This window comes from Phoca vitulina, unplaced genomic scaffold (genome assembly GCF_004348235.1).
Source record: "Phoca vitulina isolate PV1807 unplaced genomic scaffold, GSC_HSeal_1.0 scaffold57, whole genome shotgun sequence".
Lineage (NCBI taxonomy): Eukaryota > Metazoa > Chordata > Mammalia > Carnivora > Phocidae > Phoca > Phoca vitulina.
Genome location: NW_022589760.1, coordinates 7,174,574 through 7,194,320, shown reverse-complemented (window position 1 = coordinate 7,194,320; position 19,747 = coordinate 7,174,574).

The window sequence follows — 19,747 nt, the reverse complement described above, 5'->3', positions numbered from 1 at the left end:
GGAATGGGAAAAAGTAGCTTCACATTGGAGTAACCTGGCAACCACTACCTCAAACAAGTGATCAAGGTGATCATCAGCAACAAGTCAAGCTGATTGCATGTACTCAAGATCTGAAGTATGATGAGAATAGCACTTCACCTCTGTTTTCCTCTCAAGAGTCCATAACTCCAATCTAACCATGAGAAAAACATCAGAAACATCCAAATTGAGGGATGTTTCAAGAAATATTTGATCAGTATTCCTCAAAACTGTCAAGGTTATAGAACACAAGGAAAGTCTTTAGAAACTGTCATAGCCCAGAGGTGACTAGAAGACATGATTAAATGTTATACAAAAAGGACATTAGAGAAAAACTAGTGAACCTGAATAAACTATGGAATTTAGTTAATAGCAATGTACAGATATTGTTCCCAACTTATGACAAATGTACCGTGAGGGCAAATGTACCATAATACTATGATCTTAACCTCTTACAGGAGGGTACTGAGTGTTGGGTATTTGCAAAATACTACTATCTTTGCAACTTTTCTATAAATCTACTATTCTAAGGTAAAAAAAAAAAAAACTTTAGTATAAAAAGAAACCAATTAAGTCTGTCTGAAAAAATAAACTACAAAATCTTTAACTTAATGCTTTTCCATACTACAATTTCTGAATCAAAATATGTTTGAAGTAAGAACTTTTCGATTACCAATTATTTTAACTCTCACCTTTTTGAATCCAGATTGTGGATTCTATATATTAGAATCCTTAGTTTGGCTGTTTTATGTCTCTATTATTTTATCACCATTATAAACATAAGCTTGTTTTATAAAAAATGGTCTAATGACTTGTCAGGGTACCCCCTGTGTGGAGCACCCCAGCACTTCCCAGCCCATACCCACTTCAGCTCCAGCTTTCGCACCAGGAACCACCCTTCACAGAATGCCCTGAGACTACCTAGCCCATGTATCTTCAGCTCCAGCTGACCTGCCAGAGTGCCCACTATGTGGAGCACATGAGGTCACTAGGTTTATACCTGCTTCAGCTCCTGCCATCTCACCTAGGGCCTCCTGCATGGAGTACCTCAGGATGCCCTGACACACAACCACTTTGGCTCCAGCTGTCCTGCCAGAGCACCCACTGCACAGAGGACCCTGAGACCAAACCAACCTGTGACTGCTACAGTTCCAGGCACCCAGCCAAAGTCACTAGTCACATTTAGTCTATACAGGGGATGTTCCTTCATAAAGCCACTACTTCAAGACTGGACGAAGGAGCTGTTTTGGCTAATTCAAGAGAAAAAAACACACACAGAGAAAGTCAAAATGAAGGGACACAGGGATATTTTTCAAATGAAAGAACAAGACAAAACTTTAGAGAAATAACTAAATGAAATGGAGATAGCCAATTTATTTGATAAAGAGTCCAAAGTAATGGTCATAAAGATGCTCACCAGACTTGGGAAGAGTGGATAAACACAGTGAAAACTTCAACAAAGAGATAGAGAAAATAAAACATAGGCAATCAGAGTTGAAGAATACAATAATTGAAATTTTAAAATATACTAGAGTAAATCAACAGCAGATTTGATAATGCAGAACAAATCACCAATCTGGAAGATAGGATACTGGAAAGTACCCATGCTGAACAAAAAAAAAATACATAAATAAATAAATAAATAAAAATAAAGAAATGAGGATTAAGTTAAGGGACCTCTAGGAAAACAGGAAACATAATAACATGAAAATCTTTGGGATTCAACAAAAGCAGTTCTAAGAAGAAAGTTTATAACAATATAAGCCTACCACAAGAAACAAGAAAAATCTGTCAAATCTCATACCTAAAGGAACTAGGAAAATAAGAAAAAATAAAACCCAAAGTTAGTAGAAGGAAGGAAATAATAATGATCAGAGCATAAACAAATGAAATAGAGACTAAAAAAAATAGAAAAGATCAATGAAACCAAGAACTAGTTCATGAAAAGATCAACAAAATTGATAAAACTTCAGCAGACTCATCAAAAAACAAGAGAGAGACCTCCATTAAATAAAATCAGAAATGAAAGAAGTAACAACTGATACCAGAGAAATACAAAGAATTATAAAAGACTAGTATGAAAAATTATATGCCAACAAATTAGACAACCTAGAAAAAAAATGGATAAATTCCTAGAAACATACAAGACTGAATAAGGAAGAAATAGAAAATTTAAACATTGATTATTAGTAATGAAATTGAATTGGTGAGGGAGGAGATAAGATGGCAAAGGAGTAGGGGATCCTAATTTCATCTGGTCCCTGGAAATCAGCTAGTTATCAAATCATTCTGAACACCTGCAAAATTAACCAGAGATCTGAGAAAAGAATTGCTGCAATTCTACAAATAGAAAATCGACCACTGGGGCGCCTGGGTGGCTCAGTCATTAAGCGTCTGCCTTCAGCTCAGGTCATGATCCCAGGGTCCTGGGATCGAGCCCCGCATCGGGCTCCCTGCTACGCGGGAAGCCTGCTTCTCCCTCTCACACTCCCCTTGCTTGTGTTCCCTCTCTCGCTGCCTCTCTCTCTGTCAAATAAATAAATAAAATCTTTAAAAAAAAAAAAAAAAAGAAAATCGACCACTTTTCGCAAGAGAGGAGGTGAGGACACATGAATCCAGGGTGATATATCAGAAGATAAAACACGGGGGAAGGGAGCATGCTTAATGAGTCTATCAGAAAGTATTACAAGCTGTGGAGTGCAAAATAAGAACTTTTGGAAGTCTGCTTCAGTGAGAGACATCACTGCCTGAAAGGTGCTCAGGTGGTAAAGTGGGGTGAAATCCCAGGTGGGACAGTGTGGTCTCAGGATCCCCAGGGTCACAAAAAGAATGGGGGTGCCTGAGTGTGGCAGAGTCCCCAAACATCTAAGCAGGGAAGTTGGCTTCAAACAGTGAATCTAGGTGCTGGCTTTCTGCTCAGTGTTGCCATAAACCACAAACCTCTGCAAGGTTGAGCAACAACTCTCCGAGCAGGGGCCCAGCAAAAAGCAGAAGCACGGCGAATCTGCCCCCCCTCACCACCCTGGGAGGAATGACATGGATCGGCACCATAGGAGTCCATAAATTTTGGAGACTCAAAACAGGATCACATTCTTGAGATAAAAATGCTTGGTCACTGGCTGGACGAACAGAGTGTGAATAGAAACCAGGGAGACAAGAATGATTGTTTTTCTGTGAGAGCTCAGTGAAGAGTGGGGGGTTACAAGCATTCAACTGCAGGACGAGAGAGATGGGGTGTCACCATTTTCATCCTCCCCATTGGTGTTGAAAGCCTTCAGGGAGCAAAACAGTGCCACACAGTGCAATATGAAGCCACTTACATTGAACCTGGCCCCCTGGAGGATGCAATTCCACCTGGGCAAAGACACCTGAGAATCAGTGCAACAGGTCCCTTCCCAAGAAGACCAGCAGGAACATCCAGCCAATACAATGTTTACCAACCATAGAGAACTAGCATATTCAGCTCTTGGGGAAAACAGTATATAGCATTCATGTTGTTTTTTTTTTAATTTTTTTACTCTTTCAGTTTTTTTTTCCTTTTCATCTATTTTCTTATTTTATTAATTCTTATTTTAAGCCTTTTTTCGTTATTATTTTTACATTTACATTATATATATATATATATAAAATAAAATCAGAAATGAAAGAAGTAACAACTGATACCAGAGAAATATATATATTTTGTTATATATATTATATATATATATAATTTTATTTTTCATTTACTTGTACTGATTTTTATTTTTGTATATATATAATATATATTTTTGTATATTTATTGTATATATATGCATATACAAGAGAAAATTATGAGCAATTATACACCAACAAATTAAGGAATCTGGAAGAAATGGATGCATTCCTAGAAACATATAAACTACCAAAGCTGAGATAGGAGGAAATAGAAAACCTGAAGAGACCAATAACCAGGAAAGAAATTGAATCAGTAGTCAAAAATCTCCCAAAAAGCAAGAGTCTAGGACCAGATGGCCTCCCAACAGAATTCTACCAAATATTTAAAGAAGAATTAATACCTATTCTTCTGAAGCTGTTTCAAAAAATAGAAATAGAAGGGAAACTTCCAAACTCATTCTATGAGGCCAACATTACCTTCATCCCAAAACCTGCTAAAAAGGAGAATTATAGACCAATATTCCCGATGAACATGGATGCAAAAATTCTCAAGAAGATATTGGCTAAGTGGACCCAACAGTACATTAAAAGGATTATTCACCAAAACAAAGTGGGATTTATTCCTGGGCTGCAAGGTTGGTTCAACATCCACAAATCAATTGATGTGATACACCACATTAATAAAAAAAAGGAGAAGAACCATATGATCCTTTCAACAGATGCAGAAAAAGCATATCACAAAATACAACAAACTTTCCTGATTAAAACTGTCTGCAGTGTAGAGATAGAGGAAACATAACTCAATATCATAAAAGCCATATACAAAAAACCCACAGTGAATATCATCCTCAATGGGGAAAAACTGAGAGATTTTCCCCTAAGGTCAGGAACATGTCAGGGATGTTCACTCTCACCACTATTGTTCAACATAGTACTGGAAGTCTTAGCCTCAGCAATCAGACAACAAAAAGAAATAAAAGGCAGCCAGATTGGCAAAGATGAAGTCACACTTTCACTCTTCGCAGATGACATGATACTCTATGTTGAAAATCCAGAAGACTCCACTCAAAAATTGCCAGAACTCATACAGGAATTCAGCAAAGTCGCAGGATATAAAATCAACACACAGGAGTTTGTTTCATTTCTATATACTAACGAGACAGAAGAAAGAGAAATTAAGGAGTCTATCCCATTTACAATTTCACCAAAAAACCATAAGATACCTAGGAATAAATCTAACCATAGAGGTAAAAGATCTGTATTCTAAAAACTATAGAACTCTTATGAAAGAAATTGAGGAAGACACAAATGGAAGAATATTCCATGCTCATGGATTGGAAGAGCCAATGATAAAATGTCTATGCTACCCAAAGCAATCTACACTTTCAATGCAATCCTTATCAAAATACCATCAACATTTTTTATAGAGCTAGAACAAATAATCCTAAAATTTGTTTAGAATCAGAAAAGGCCCCAAATAGCCAAAGGAATGTTGAAAAAAGCTGATGGCACCCCAATTCTGGACTTCAAGCTGTTTTAGGAAGCTGTAATCATCAAAACAGTATGTTACTGGGAAACAGACACATAGATCAATGGAACAGAATAGAGAACCCAGAAATGGACCCTCAACTCCATGGTCAACTAATCTTGGACAAAGCAGGAAAAAATATCCAATGGGGGGGAAAAACAGTCTCTTCAACAAATGGTGTTGGGAAAATTGGACAGCCATATGCAGAAGAATGAAACTTGACCATTTTCTTAAGCCATACACAAAAATAAAGTCAAGAGGGATGAAAAACCTAAATGTGAGACAGGAATCCATCAAAATATTAAAGGAGTACACAGACAGCAACCTCTTTGACCTATGCAACAGAAACTTCTTGCTAGACACATATTCAAAGGCAAGGGAAACAAAACCAGAAATGAACTATTGGGACTTCATCAAGATAAAAAGCTTTTGCACAGCAAAGGTAACAGCTGACAAAACTAAAAGACAACCTACAGAATGGGAAAAGATATTTGCAATGTCTTATCAGATAAAGGGCTAGTATCCAAAATCTATAAAGAACTCATCAAACTCAACATCCAAAAAGCAAATAATCCAGTAAAGAAATGGGCAGAAAACACGAACAGACATTTCTCCAAAGAAGACATACAAATGGCTAACAGACACATGAAAAAAAATGTTCAACATCACTCATCATCAGGGAAATACAAATCAGAACCCCAATGAGATACCACCTCACACCAGTCAGAATAGCTAAAATTAACTCAGGAAACAACAGATGTTGGTGAGGATGTGGAGAATGGGGAACCCTCTTACACTGTTGGTGGGAATGCAAACTGGAGAAGCCACTCTGGAAACAGTATGGGGGTTGCTCAAAAAGATAAAAATAGAGCTACCTTATGACCCAGCAAGTACACTAGGTATTTATCCAAAGGATAAAAACAGTGGTCTGAAGGGGCACCTGCACCCCAATGTTTATAGCAGCACTGTCCACAGTATGTGTGTGTGTGTGTGTGTGTGTGTGTGTGTGTGTGTGTGTATGATATTATTCAGCCATCAGAGAAATGAAATCTTGCCATTTACAATGATGTGGATTAAGCTAGAGAGTATTATGCTAAGCAAAATAAGTCAATCAGTTAAAGACAATTACCATTTGATTTCACTCATATGTGGAATTTAAGAAACAGAACAGATGAACAGAGGGGAAAGGAGGGAAGAATAAAATAAGATGAAATCAGAGAGAGAGACAAGCCATAAGAGACTCTTAAGTATAGGAAACAAAGAAAGGGTTGCTAGAGGTTAGGTGGGTTGTGGGATGGGGTAACTGGGTGATGGGCATTAAGGGGGGCATGTGATTTAAGGAGCATGGGGTGTTATATGCAACTGATGAATCAATAAACTACCTCTGAAACTAAATACCCAATATGTTAATTAGTTGATTTTAAATAAAACAAAAAAATAAATTGAATTGGTAATCAAAAAACACACAACAAACAAAAGTCCCGGATTAGATGGTGTCATAGGTGAATTCTATCAAATATTTAAAGAATAAGGGTGCCTGGGTGGCTCAGTCATTAAACGTCTGCCTTCGGCTTAGGTCATGATCCCAGGGTACTGGATTCAAGCCCCTCATTGGGCTCCCTACTCAGCAGGAAGCCTGCTTCTCCCTCTCCCACTCCCCCCTGCTTGTGTTCCCTCTTTCACTGTGTCTCTCTCTGTCAAATAAATTTTAAAAAAAATCTTTAAAGAATTAATACTTCTTCTCAAACTATTCCAAAAAAAATAGAAAAGGAAGGAAAATTTCCAAATTCATTCTATGAGGAAAGCACTACCTTGATACCAAAACCAAACACACTACAAAAATTAAATTACAGGCCAAAATCCCAAAAATAAACTCATATATACAGAGAAAAAAATACCAGGGGGTGGGCAAAATAAGTGAAGGGGATGAAGAAATACAACTTCCAGTTATAAAATAAATAAGTCACATGGATATACAGTACAGCATAGAAACTAAAGTCAATAATATTGTAATAAGGGGCAGCTAAGATGATGATATCTAGGCACATCTAGTTCCTCAAACACAACTAGATAACTATTGAACCATTCTGAATACCCAAGAAATTGAGCTGAGGACTGACAGAACAATCTCCACAACTAGAGGGAGAAAGGAGGCCACATTGAGGAAGGTAAGAAGTGGGGAGGCATGATTTGGGATAGAAATAGATCATGGGGGCTGTGAAGGGGAGGGAGCCCTGATTGCAGAGAAATGCAAGAGAGCAAGGATCACACAGGGGGACAAACAAGGAGAACATGTTCTTAAAGCCATTGGCTAGGAAAATCAGAGGAGCTGATTTTCGTGAGTTTTTGCAACCAGTGGGGATTAAAGATTGGAGTTTTAAAGGTCTGAGGGTTTGGCTGGGATAGACCCTTGAGGATGCTGCCCTACTCCTGGAGAAAAGGCAGGAAAACAACCTGGGGGAAGAGGGCAGCATCTGATGAACACCTGGGGAACACAGGGTTGAAATTGTTCCCTCTTCTCAGAGCATGCGCGTGAAAGGTTGCATTCACAGAGATGCCTCTTCATGGACAAAAGAGCAGGTGGTGCCAATTCCTTACCCCAACCCTCAGCATAGGTGCAGAGCCCCCTGCAAAAGGCAGTTCAGCCCCCACACTGGCTGCCTCTCCTGCTTGTTTCAAGTGCCATGACTCTGCACTCTGGTATGACAGCCCTTCTCATTCAAACATGCATCAGTACCAGTATGGCAAGAACCTCCCCCAGAAGACCAGCACAGGCCCACAACCACACCACATCTCTAAAGCCTGAAGTTTTAAAAATCAGCATGCTTGACTAGGATAGAGCTCTGAAGGTGCTACCCTATTCCTGGAGAGAAGGCAGGAAAACAACCCAGAGGCAGAGAGCTTGAAAACGGTGACCTGAAAAATTCCTGAGACCCTCAGTGGGAGGATTATTTGCTTTTCAGGAAGTGTGTCCCTGATAGAAGCAAGCTCGGAGATCTCTCTCCAGGGACAAAGGAGCTGGCTAGTGCCATTTCCCTCCCCTGCCCCTTAGCATAAACACAGAACCACCTCCAGGAAACAGCACAGGGCCAATACTGGCTGCCTAACCTACTTACACCAAGTTCCACCTGACTGAAATCTATCAATACTGCCCTTCTCTGTCAAGGGTGCCTCATTCCCAGCACAGCAGCCCCTTCCCCAGAAGACCAGCAGAAAACCCTGCCCACATCACATCTCCCAAACAGAGATTTCTGCAAGGCTTCAGTTCTAGTGGAAGTAGCATCAGGTCTCATTTAACAAGCAGACCAGAGTACAGCTAGTTAAAACTTGGAACACTCTGTCCAAGGAGCCAACACTGCCCACTGCAGGCAAAGAGAGCCTCAGCAATTGACTGGCCTGAATGATAGAGAAGCCAAAACACAGCAGCAAAGTACATGCAGCACACACAAAAGACACTCTCTGAAGGGCCAGACCCTGAGCACTATATGACCTCTTTTTCACAAAGCCATTATTCTTGGGAGCAGAAAACATAACAGGTTTTTCTAACAGAAGACAGAGATTTAGACAAAATGCCAAGATTGAGGAATTCATCCCAAATGAAACAAGATAAGGTCACAGCCAGAGATTGAGGTGAAAAAGATACAATATAATAAGCCTAATAGAGAATTTAAAGCAACAATGCTAAGGCTACTTCACTGGGCTTCAGAGAAGAATGGAAGACTTCAGTGAAGTCCTTACTGCAGAGATAAAACAGTTAACAACCATTCAGAAGTGAAAAATACAGACTGGATGCAAGGAACACGAAGATGGAAGAAGCAGAGAAATGAACAAGTTATATAGAAGATGAAATAATGGAAAATATTGAAGCTGATCAAAAGAGAGAAAGAATTATGGATCAGAATGGATGTAGGGAACTCAGTGACTCCATCAAATTTAACAACATTCATATTATAGGAGTCCCAGAAGAAGAGAGAGAAAACGGGGCAGGAAATTTATTTGAGGAAATCATAGTTGAAAACTTGCTTACCTGGGGAAGGAAACAAACATCCAAATCCAGGAGGCACAAAATCCTATCAAAATAAACAAAACCAGGTCAACACCAAGACGTATTGTAATTAAATTTGTGAAATATATCAATAAAGAAAAAAAAAAACCTAAATGCAGCAAGACAAAAGAAGTCACTAAATTACAAGGGAAGACCCATAAGGCTAGCTGCAGATCTTTCAAGAAACATATGACAAGTCAGAAAGGAATAGCATGATATATTCAACGTGCTGAATGGGGAAATTCTGCAGCCAAGAATACTCTATTCAGCAAAGCTCTCATTCAGGATAGAAGGAGGGATAAATAGTTTCCCAGACAAACAAAAACCAAAGGAGATTGTGACCACTAAACCAGCCCAGCAAGACATATTCAAGGGGACTCTTTGGGTGGAATGGAGAGACCAAAAGTTACAAAGACTAGAAAGGAACAGGAAAAAATCTCCAGACGGGACAAAAGAAGAAATAAAATGTCACTAAATACATAACTATCAATAATTTATCAGAATGTAAATGAAACAAACACTCCAGTCAAAGAAATATGGTGTCACAATAGATTAAAAAAAGAGACCCACCTATATACTGCCTACAAAAGATTCACTTTATACTTAAAGTCACCTTCAGAATGAAAGTGAGGGGATGGAGAAATATTCATCATGCAAATGGACGTCAAAAGAAAGACAGAGGATGCATACCTGTATCAGACAAACTATATTTTAAACCAAAGACTGTAACAAGAGATGAAGAAAGGCAAAATATCATAATAAGAGGAACGATCAAACAAGAAGATCTAACAATGGTAAGTATTTATGCCCCCAAACATGGAAGACCCAAATATAAAAACAATAACAAACATAAAGGAACTCATTCACAATAATAAAATAATAGTAGGAGACTTTATCACCCCACTTACATCAATGGGCAGATTATCATAGCAGAAAATCTGCAACAAAACAATGGTTTTGAGTGACACACTGAACCGGATGGACTTAACAGATATATTCAGAACATACCATCCTAAAACAATAGAATACACATTCTTTCCAAGGGCACATAGGACATTTTCCAGAAAAGATCACATACTGGATCACAAATCAAGCTTTAACAAGTACAAAATATCGAGGTCATACCATGCATATTTTCTGACCACAACACTATGAAACTTGAAGTCAACCACAAGAAAAAGATATAGAAACACCACAATTACATGGAGGTTAAAGAACATGCTACTAAACAATGAATGGGTCAACCAGGAATTCAAAGAAAAAATTATAAATAATACATGGAAACAAATTAAAATGAAAAGACGATAGTCTAAAGCATTTGGGATGCAGCAAAAGCAGTCATAAAAGATAAGTATATAGCAATGCAGCCCTACCCTAGGAAGCAAGAAAAATCTCAAAGAACCTAACCTTACACCTAAAGGAGCTAGGAAAAGAACAAAGGAAGCCCAAAGTCAGCAGAAAGGAAATGATAAAGACTAGAGCAGAAATAAATGATATGGAAACTAATATATAGCAATAGAAAAGATCAATGAAACTAGAAGCTGGTTCATTGAAAAGTTTAATAAAATTGATAAACCCAGGGGAATCTGGGTGGCTCAATCAGTTAAGAGTCTGCCTTCAGCTCAGGTCATGATCCCAGGGCCCTGGGATCAAGTCCCATATCAGGCTCCCTGCTCAGCGGAGAGCCTGCTTCTCCTTCTCTCTCTCCCTCTGCTGCTCCCCCTGTTTTTGTTCTCTCTCTCTCTCTCTCAAATAAATAAAATCTTTTTAAAAAATTAATAAACTCCTAGCCAGAATTATCAAAATGAAAATAGAAAGGACCCAATTAATAAAAATCACATTGAAAGAGGAGAAATAACCAACATCACAGAAACACAGATAATTATAAAAGAACATTATGAAAAATTATATGCCAACAAATTGGACAATCTGGAAGATATTAATAAATTTCTAGAAAAGTATAAACTACCAAAACTGAACAGGAAGAAATAGAAGGCTTGAACAGATAATAATGACCATCAAAGAAATTGAATCAGTAATCAAAATTCTCCTAAAAAACAGAAGTTCAAGGCCAGATGGCTTCACATGTGAATTCTACCAAACATTTGAATAAGAGTGAAGACCTATTCTTCTCAAACTATTTCAAAAAATGGAAATGGAAGAAAAACTTCCAAAATCATTCCATGAGGCCAACATTACCCTGATACCAAAACCAGATGAAGACTCTACTAAAGGAGAGAATTACAGTGGCATCTGCCTGCCTAAGTCAGTGGAGTGCATGACTCTTGATCTCAGGGTAGTGTATTTGAACCCTATGTTGAGTGTAGAGATAACATAAAACTAAAATCGTTAAAAGAGGGAGAGAGAGAACTACAGGCCAATATCCTTGATGAACATGGATGCAAAACTTCTCAACAAAATACTAGCAAATAGAATCCAATAGTACATTAAAAGAATCATTCACCATAATCAGGTGGGATATATCCATGAGCTGCAAGGGTGCCTCAATATTCACAAATCAATCATTGTGATTCACCACATTAATAAAAGAAAGGATAAGAACCACATGGTCTTGAGATGGAAAAGATGATGGAGGAGTAGGGGACTCTATTTCAACCGGTCCCCCGAATTTAGCTGGATATCTACCAAACCATTCTGAACACCCACAAAATCAGCCTGAGATGTAAGAATATATATTTGGATCTTTACAAACAGACGATCTCTGACAGTCTCAAAGTATGAAGCAGGGAGCCATGATTCTGTATGCAGATATCGGAAAATAAACAGAAGAGGGAGGGAGCTGCCATAAGCTGGCACAAAGAAAGTGATACAACACCAGAGCACAACAGAGTCCCATGATGGGGACTATGCACAGACTCACAGACCAGTAGTGGTGGGGAAATGACTTTAGTGTAGCCCCCGGACAGGATCCAGGAGCTATGGGTGTGCATGCATGAACTGGGGTCTGCTTGTGGTTTTAGAAGCACAAAGGGCAGAGAAGTACCTGGCCCTGGGTTCCACCACTGGGAGTGTTGCTGTGGGGCACACAACTGGGGAGGCTGTGGTTTTTAGCAGCACAGACAGAAACAAAGATAGTGTGGCCTGGAGAGCTCAATGAAGAGCAGACTGTGATTTCTCTGTTCTGAGACAGAGGTTTGGATGTGGTCATTTCTGCTCTGACTCTCAGAAGAGACATGGAAAGCCACCAGGGAAAGCTGCCAGAGGAAAAAAGCCCCCAAAAAACAGTTTTCACTGAGCCCACCCTCCCCCACAGGGGGCAAGGCAACTCTGCCCAAGCAGGGTTGCCTGAGAAACAGCATGGCAGGCTCCTCCCCCAGAAGACAGGCTGGAAGAAAAAGAGGACAACAACCCTAGGGTCCCTATAAAACAGGTGCATCTTGCTTGGGTTGTGGTTAATGCTTTGGACCTGTACATTTCCTCAACAACCCCCCAACAGAATGACTAACAGGAGGAATCCCCAAAAAAGGAAAGAATCAGAGAATGTGGCCTCTGTCACAGACCTAATGGATATGGATATAACCAAGAAGTCAGAAATAGACTTCAGAGTAACAATTATGAAGTCGATATTTAGCTTCAGAAAAATATTAATGACAATATAGAACCTCTAAGGGCAGAAATGAGATCTAATCAGGCCGAACTTAAAAATGCTATGAATGAAATTCACTGATATGAGGAATTCTTAATCTCAGGAAACAAACTGAGGGTTGCTGAAGTGGTGGGGGGTGGGAGGGATGGGGTGGCTGGGTGATAGACATTGAGGAGGGTATGTGCTATGGTGAGTGCTGTGAATTGTGTAAGACTGTTGAATCACAGACCTGTACCTCTGAAACAAATAATACATTATATGTTAAAAAAAAAAAAAAAAAGAAGAAGAAGAAGAAGAAGATAGCAGGAAGGGAGAAATGAAGGGGGGGAAATCAGAGGGGGAGACAAACCATGAGAGACTATGGAATCTGAGAAACAAACTGAGGGTTCTAGAGGGGAGGAGGGTGGGAGGATGGGTTAGCCTGGTGATGGCTATTAAAGAGGGCACGTACTGCATGGAGCACTGGGTGTTATACGCAAACAATGAAACATGGAACAGTACATCAAAAACTAATGATGTAATGTGTGGTGATTAACATAATAAAAAATAAAAAAAATTAAAGAAAATATCAAAAAAAATGCAGTATAAACTGGATACTCTGACTGTCAGGGTAAATGGGACAGAAGAACAAACTAGTGAGCTAAAAGATAAGATGATAGAAAAGGAGGAAACTGAGGAGGACTGGGAAAAACAGATTAAAGCCCAAGAGATCAGACTAAGAGAAATTAATGAAGCCATGAAACATTCCATTGTCAGGATTATTGGGATTCCTGAGACGGTGGAGAAAAAGAGAGCTCTAGAGGATACACTTGAGCAAATCATAGCTGAGAACTTCCCTAATCTGGGGAAGGAAACAAGCATTTGTGTCCAAGAGGCAGAGAGGACCCCTCTCAAGATCAATGAGAAGCCCCAACATATTATAATACAATTCACAAATCTTAGATCCAAGGAAACAATCTTGAAAGCAGCTAGGGGGAAGAGATTTCTTACATACAGAGGCAGGAACATCAGAATAACATCAGACCTGTCTGCAGAGAGCTGGCAAGACAGAATAGGCTGGCAAGACATTGTCAGGGTACTAAATGAGAAGAACATGCAGCCAAGGATACTTTATCCAGCAAGGCTATCATTCAGAATGGATGAAGAGACAAGGAGCTTCCAAGACCAGCAGAAACTGAAAGAATATGTGACCACCAAGCTGGTCGTGCAAGAAATATTAGGGGGGATTCTATAAAAGAAGATAGACCCCAAGAGTAATATAGACCATGAATTTACAGAGACAATCTGTAGAAACAAGGACTTCACAGGCAACATGATGGCACTAAAATCATATCTTTCAATAATCACTCTCAACGTGAATAGCCTAAATGTTCCCATGAAATGGCACAGGGTTGCAGATTGGTTAAAAAGACATGACTCATCCATATGCTGTCTACAAGAGAATAATTTTGAACCTAAAGATACATCCAGACTGAAAGTGAGGGGATGGAGAACAATTTTTCATGCCAATGGAACTCAAAAGATAGCTGGGGTAGCAATTCCCATATCAGACAAATTAAATTTTAAGCTAAAGACTGTAGTAAGAGATACAGAAAGACACTATATCACTCTGAAAAGGTCTATCCAACAAGAAGCTCTAACAATTGTAAATATCTATGCCCCCAACATGGGAGCAGCCAACTACATAAGCCAACTGTTAACCACAATAAAGAAACATGTTGATAATAAAATGTTAATAGTAGATCTCAACACTCCACTCTCAACAATAGACAGATCATCTAAGCAGAAGATCAACAAAGAAACAAGAGCTTTGAATGACACACTGGACCAAATGGACTTCCTAGATATATACAGGACATTCCACCCTAAAACAACAGAACACTCATTCTTCTCGAGCCCACATGGAACCTTCTCAAGAATAGACCACATACTGGGTCACAAATCAGGTCTCAACCAATACCAAAAGATTGAGATTATTCCCTGCATGTTCTCAGACCAAAATGCTTTGAAACTGGAACTCAATCACAAGAAAAAATTTGGAGGGAATTCAAACACTTGGAAGCTAAAGACCATCCTGCTTAAGAATGTTTGGGTCAACCAGGAAACTAAAGAAGAACTTAAACAATTCATGGAAACCAATGACAATGATAACACATTGGTCCAAAACCTATGGGATACTGCAAAGGCAGTCCTAAGGGAGAAATACATAGCCATCCAAGCCTCACTTAAAAAAATAGAAAAATCCTGAATACACAAGCTAAATATACACCTTAAAGAGCTGGAGAAAGAACAACAAATAAAGCCTAAGACAAGCAGAAGAAGAGAAACAATAAAGATTAGAGAAGAGATCAATGAATTAGAATCTAGAAATACATTAGAGCAGATCAATAAAACTAGAAGCTGGTTCTTTGAAAGAATTAATAAGATCAATAAACCTCTGGCCAGACTTATCCAAAAGATAAGAGAAAAGACCCAAATTAATAAAATTATGAATGAAAAGGGAGAGATCAGGACTAACACCAAGGAAAAATAAACAATTATTAGAAATTATTATCGACAACTATATGCCAATAAATTAAGCAACCTGGAAGAAATGGGTGCCTTCTGGAAACCTATAAACTACCAAGACTGAAATAGGAAGAAATTGACAATCTGAGTAGACCAATAACCAGTAATGAAAATAAGCAGTGATCAAAAACCTCCCCCAAAAAACAAGAGTTGGGGGCCTGATGGATTCCCAGGTGAATTCTACCAAACTTTTAAAGAAGAAATTATACCTATTTTCCTGAAGCTGTTTCAAAAAATAGAAACAGAAAGAAAACTTCCAAACTCATTCTATGAGGCCAGCATTATCTTGATCCCAAAACCAGGCAAAGATCCCATCAAAAAGGAGAATTACAGACCAATATCCCTGATGAATACATGGATGCCAAAATTCTCACCAAGATCCTAGCAAATAGGACCCAACAGTACATTAAAAGGATTATTCACCATGACCAGGTGGGAATTATTCCTAGGACACAAGGGTAGTTCAACATTCACAAAACAATGTGATAGAACACATTAATAAGAGAAGATACAAGAACCATATGATCCTCTCAACTGACGCAGAAAAAGCATTTGACAAATACAGAATCCTTTCCTGATTAAAACTCTTCAGAGTGTAGGAATAGAAGGAATGTTACTCAAATTCATAAAAACCGTCTATGAAAAGCCCACAGTGAATATCATTGTCAATGGGGAAAAGCTGAGAGCCTTTACCTTAAGATCAGGAACACAACAAGCATGCCCACACTTGCCACTATTGTTAGACATAGTACTAGAAGTCCTAGCATCAGCAACCAGACAACAAAAAGAAATAAAATGTATTCAAATTGGCAAAGAAGTCAAACTTTCTCTCTTTGTAGATGACATGATACTTTATGTGGAAAACCCAAAAGACTCCACCCCCAAATTACTAGAACTCATACAGTAATTCAGTAATGTGGCAGGATACAAAATCAATGCCCAGAAGTAATTTGCTTTTCTATACACTAACAATATAACTGTAGAAAGAGAAATTAGGGAAACAATTCCATTTACAATAGCACCAAAAACCATAAGATACCTTGGAATAAACCTAATCAAAGAGGTAAAGGATCTATACTCTAGAAACTATGGAACACTTATGAAAGGAATTGAAAAGACACAAAAAGATGGAAAAACATTCCATGTTCATGGATTAGAAGAACAAATATTGTTAAAATGTCTATGCTGCCCAGAGCAATCTATAATTTCAATGCCATCCCGATCAAAATATCAAAGGCATTTTTCAAAGGGCTGGAACAAACAATCCTAAAATTTGTATGGAATCGGAAAAGACCCCGAATCTCCAAGGAAATGTTGAAAAAGAAAAACAAATATGGAAGCATCATATTGCCCGATTTCAAGCTATATTACAAAGCTGTAATCACTAAGACAGGATGTTACTGGCACAAAAACAGACACATAGATCAATAGAACAGAATAGAGAGCTGGGATATGTACCCTCAACTCTATGGTCAACTAACTTTCAACAAAGCAGGAAAAAATATCCAATGGAAAAAAGACAGTCTCTTCAATAAATGGGGATGGCAAAATTGGACAGCTATATACAGGTGAATGAAACTGGACCATTGTCTTACATCATAACAAAGATAAACTAAATGGATGAAGGATGTCAATGTGAGACAGGAATCCATCAAAATCCTAGAGGAGAAAATAGGCAGTAACCTCTCTGACACTGGCCACAGCAACTTATTTCAAGACACATCTGCAAGGGCAAGGGAAACAAAAGCGAAAATGAACTTTTGGGACTTCATCAAGATAAAAAGCTTCTGCACAGCAAAGGAAACAGTCAACAAAACTAAGAGGCAACCTATGGAATGGGAGAAGAGATTTGCAAATGACACTACAGATAAAGGGCTGGTGTCCAAGATCTGTAAAGAACTTCTCAAACTAAACACCCAAAAAACAAATAATCAAGTCAAAAAATGGGCAGTAGACATTAACAGACACTTCTCCAAAGAAGACATACAAATGGCTAACAGACACATGAAAAAATGTTCAGCATCATTACGCATCATGGAAGTTCAAATCAAAACTACATTGAGACACCATCTTACACCAGTTAGAATGAATAAAATTACAGGACAGGAGGATGTGGAGAAAAGGGAACCCTCTTACACTGTTGGTGGGAACACAAGTTGGTACAGCCTCTCTGGAATACAGTATGGAGGGTCCTCAAGACTTTAAAAATAGAGCTACCCTATGACATAGCAATTGAACTACTGGGTATTTACCCCAAATATACAGATGTAGTGAAAAGAAGGGGCACATGCAGCCCAATGTTCATAACAGCAATGGCCACAATAGCCAAACTGTGGAAGGAACTGAGATGCCCTTCAATAGACGAATGGATAAATAAGATGTAGTTCATATATACAATGGAATATTACTCAGCCATCAGAAAGGATGAATACCCAACTTTTACATCTACATGGATGGGACTGGAGGAGATTATGCTAAGTGAAATAAGTCAAGCAGAGAAAGTCAATTATCATATGGTTTCACTTATTTGTGGAACGTAAGGAATAGCATGGAAGACATTAGGAGAAGGAAGGGAAAAATGAAGGGGGAGAAATCAGAGGGGGAGTTGAACTACGAGAGACTATGGACTCCATGAAACAAACTGAGGGTTTCAGAGGGGAGGGGGTGGGGGGATGGGTTAGCCTGGTGATAGGTATCAATGAGGGCAGGTATTGCAATGAACACTGGGTGTTATAGAGAAACAGTGTATCATAGAACACTACAGCAAAAACTAATGAAGTACTGTATGGTGACTAACATAACATAATAAAAAAAAAAAGAAGAAGAAGAAGAACCACATGGTCCTTTCAGTAGGTGCAGGAAAACATTTTACAAAGTATAACACCCATTCATGATAAAAACCCTCAACAGAATAGAGTTAGAGGGAACGTACCTCAACATATTAAAGGCCATATAGGAAAAAGCCACAGCTTAAATCATCCTCAATGGGGAAAAACTGAGAGCTTTTCCTCTATTAGGAGCAAAACAGGGATTTCACTCTCACCACTGTTGTTTAACATAGTACTGAAGTCTTAAGCTTCAGCAATAAGACAACAAAAAGAAATAAAAGGAATCCAAATTAGCAGGGAAAAAAATAAACCTTCCCCTATTCACAGATGACATGATACTCTATGTAGAAAACCCAAAAGACTCCACCAAAAAATTGCTAGAACTGATACATGTATTCAGTATGGTCAAAAGATACCAAATCAATTTAGGGAAATCTGTTCCCTTTCTATACAATAATAATGAAGCAGGAGTAAGAGAAATCAAGGAATCAATTCCACTTACAATTGCATTGAAAACCATAAGATATGTTTTTTTAATTTTTTTTAATTTAAAACATTTTTTAAAAGATTTTATTTATTTATTTAAGACACAAAGAGAGGAAGAGAGAGAGAGAATGCACAAGCAGAGGGAGCAACAGGCAGAGTGAGAAGCAGGCTCCTCGCTGAGCAGGGAGCCCAATGTGGGGCTTGATCCTAGGACCCTGGGATCACAACTTGAACCGAAGGCAGCCGCCTAACCGACTGAGCCATCCAGGCACCTCCAAAACCATAAGATATGTGAATAAACCTAACCAAAGAGGTAAAAGATCTGTACTCTGAAAACTGTAACACCTTGATGAAGAAATTTGGAGATGACACAAAGAAATGGAAAAATATTCTATGTTCATGGACTGGAAGAACAAATATTAAAATGTTTGTACTATCCAAAGCAATCTACACATTTAAATCAATCTTTATCAGAATACCAACAGCATTTTTTCACAGAGCTGGAACAAACCATCCTAAAATTTGTACGGAACCATTAAAGACCCTGAATAGTCAAAGAAGTCTTGAAAAGCAAAAGCAAAGATGGAGGCATCACAATTCTGTACTTCAAGTTATATTACAAAGCTGTAATGATCATGACAGTATGGTATTGGCATAAAAATAGATACATAGATCAATGGAACAGAATAGAAAACCCAAAAATGAACCCACAACTATATGGTCAATTAATCTTTGTCAAGGCAGGAAAGAATACCAATTGAAGAAAAGACATTCTCTTCAACAAATGATGTTGGGAAAACTGGACCACAGCATGCAAAAGAATGAAACTATACCACTTTCTTATACCATACACAAAAATAAATTTAAAATGGATTAAAGATCTAAATGGGAGACGTGAAACCATTAAAATCCTAGAGGAGAACACAGGCAGTAACCTCTTTGACTTTGGCCTTAGCCACTTCTTGCTATATATGTCTCTTGAGGGAAGGGAAACAAAAACAAAAATAAACTATTGGGATATCATCAAAATTAAA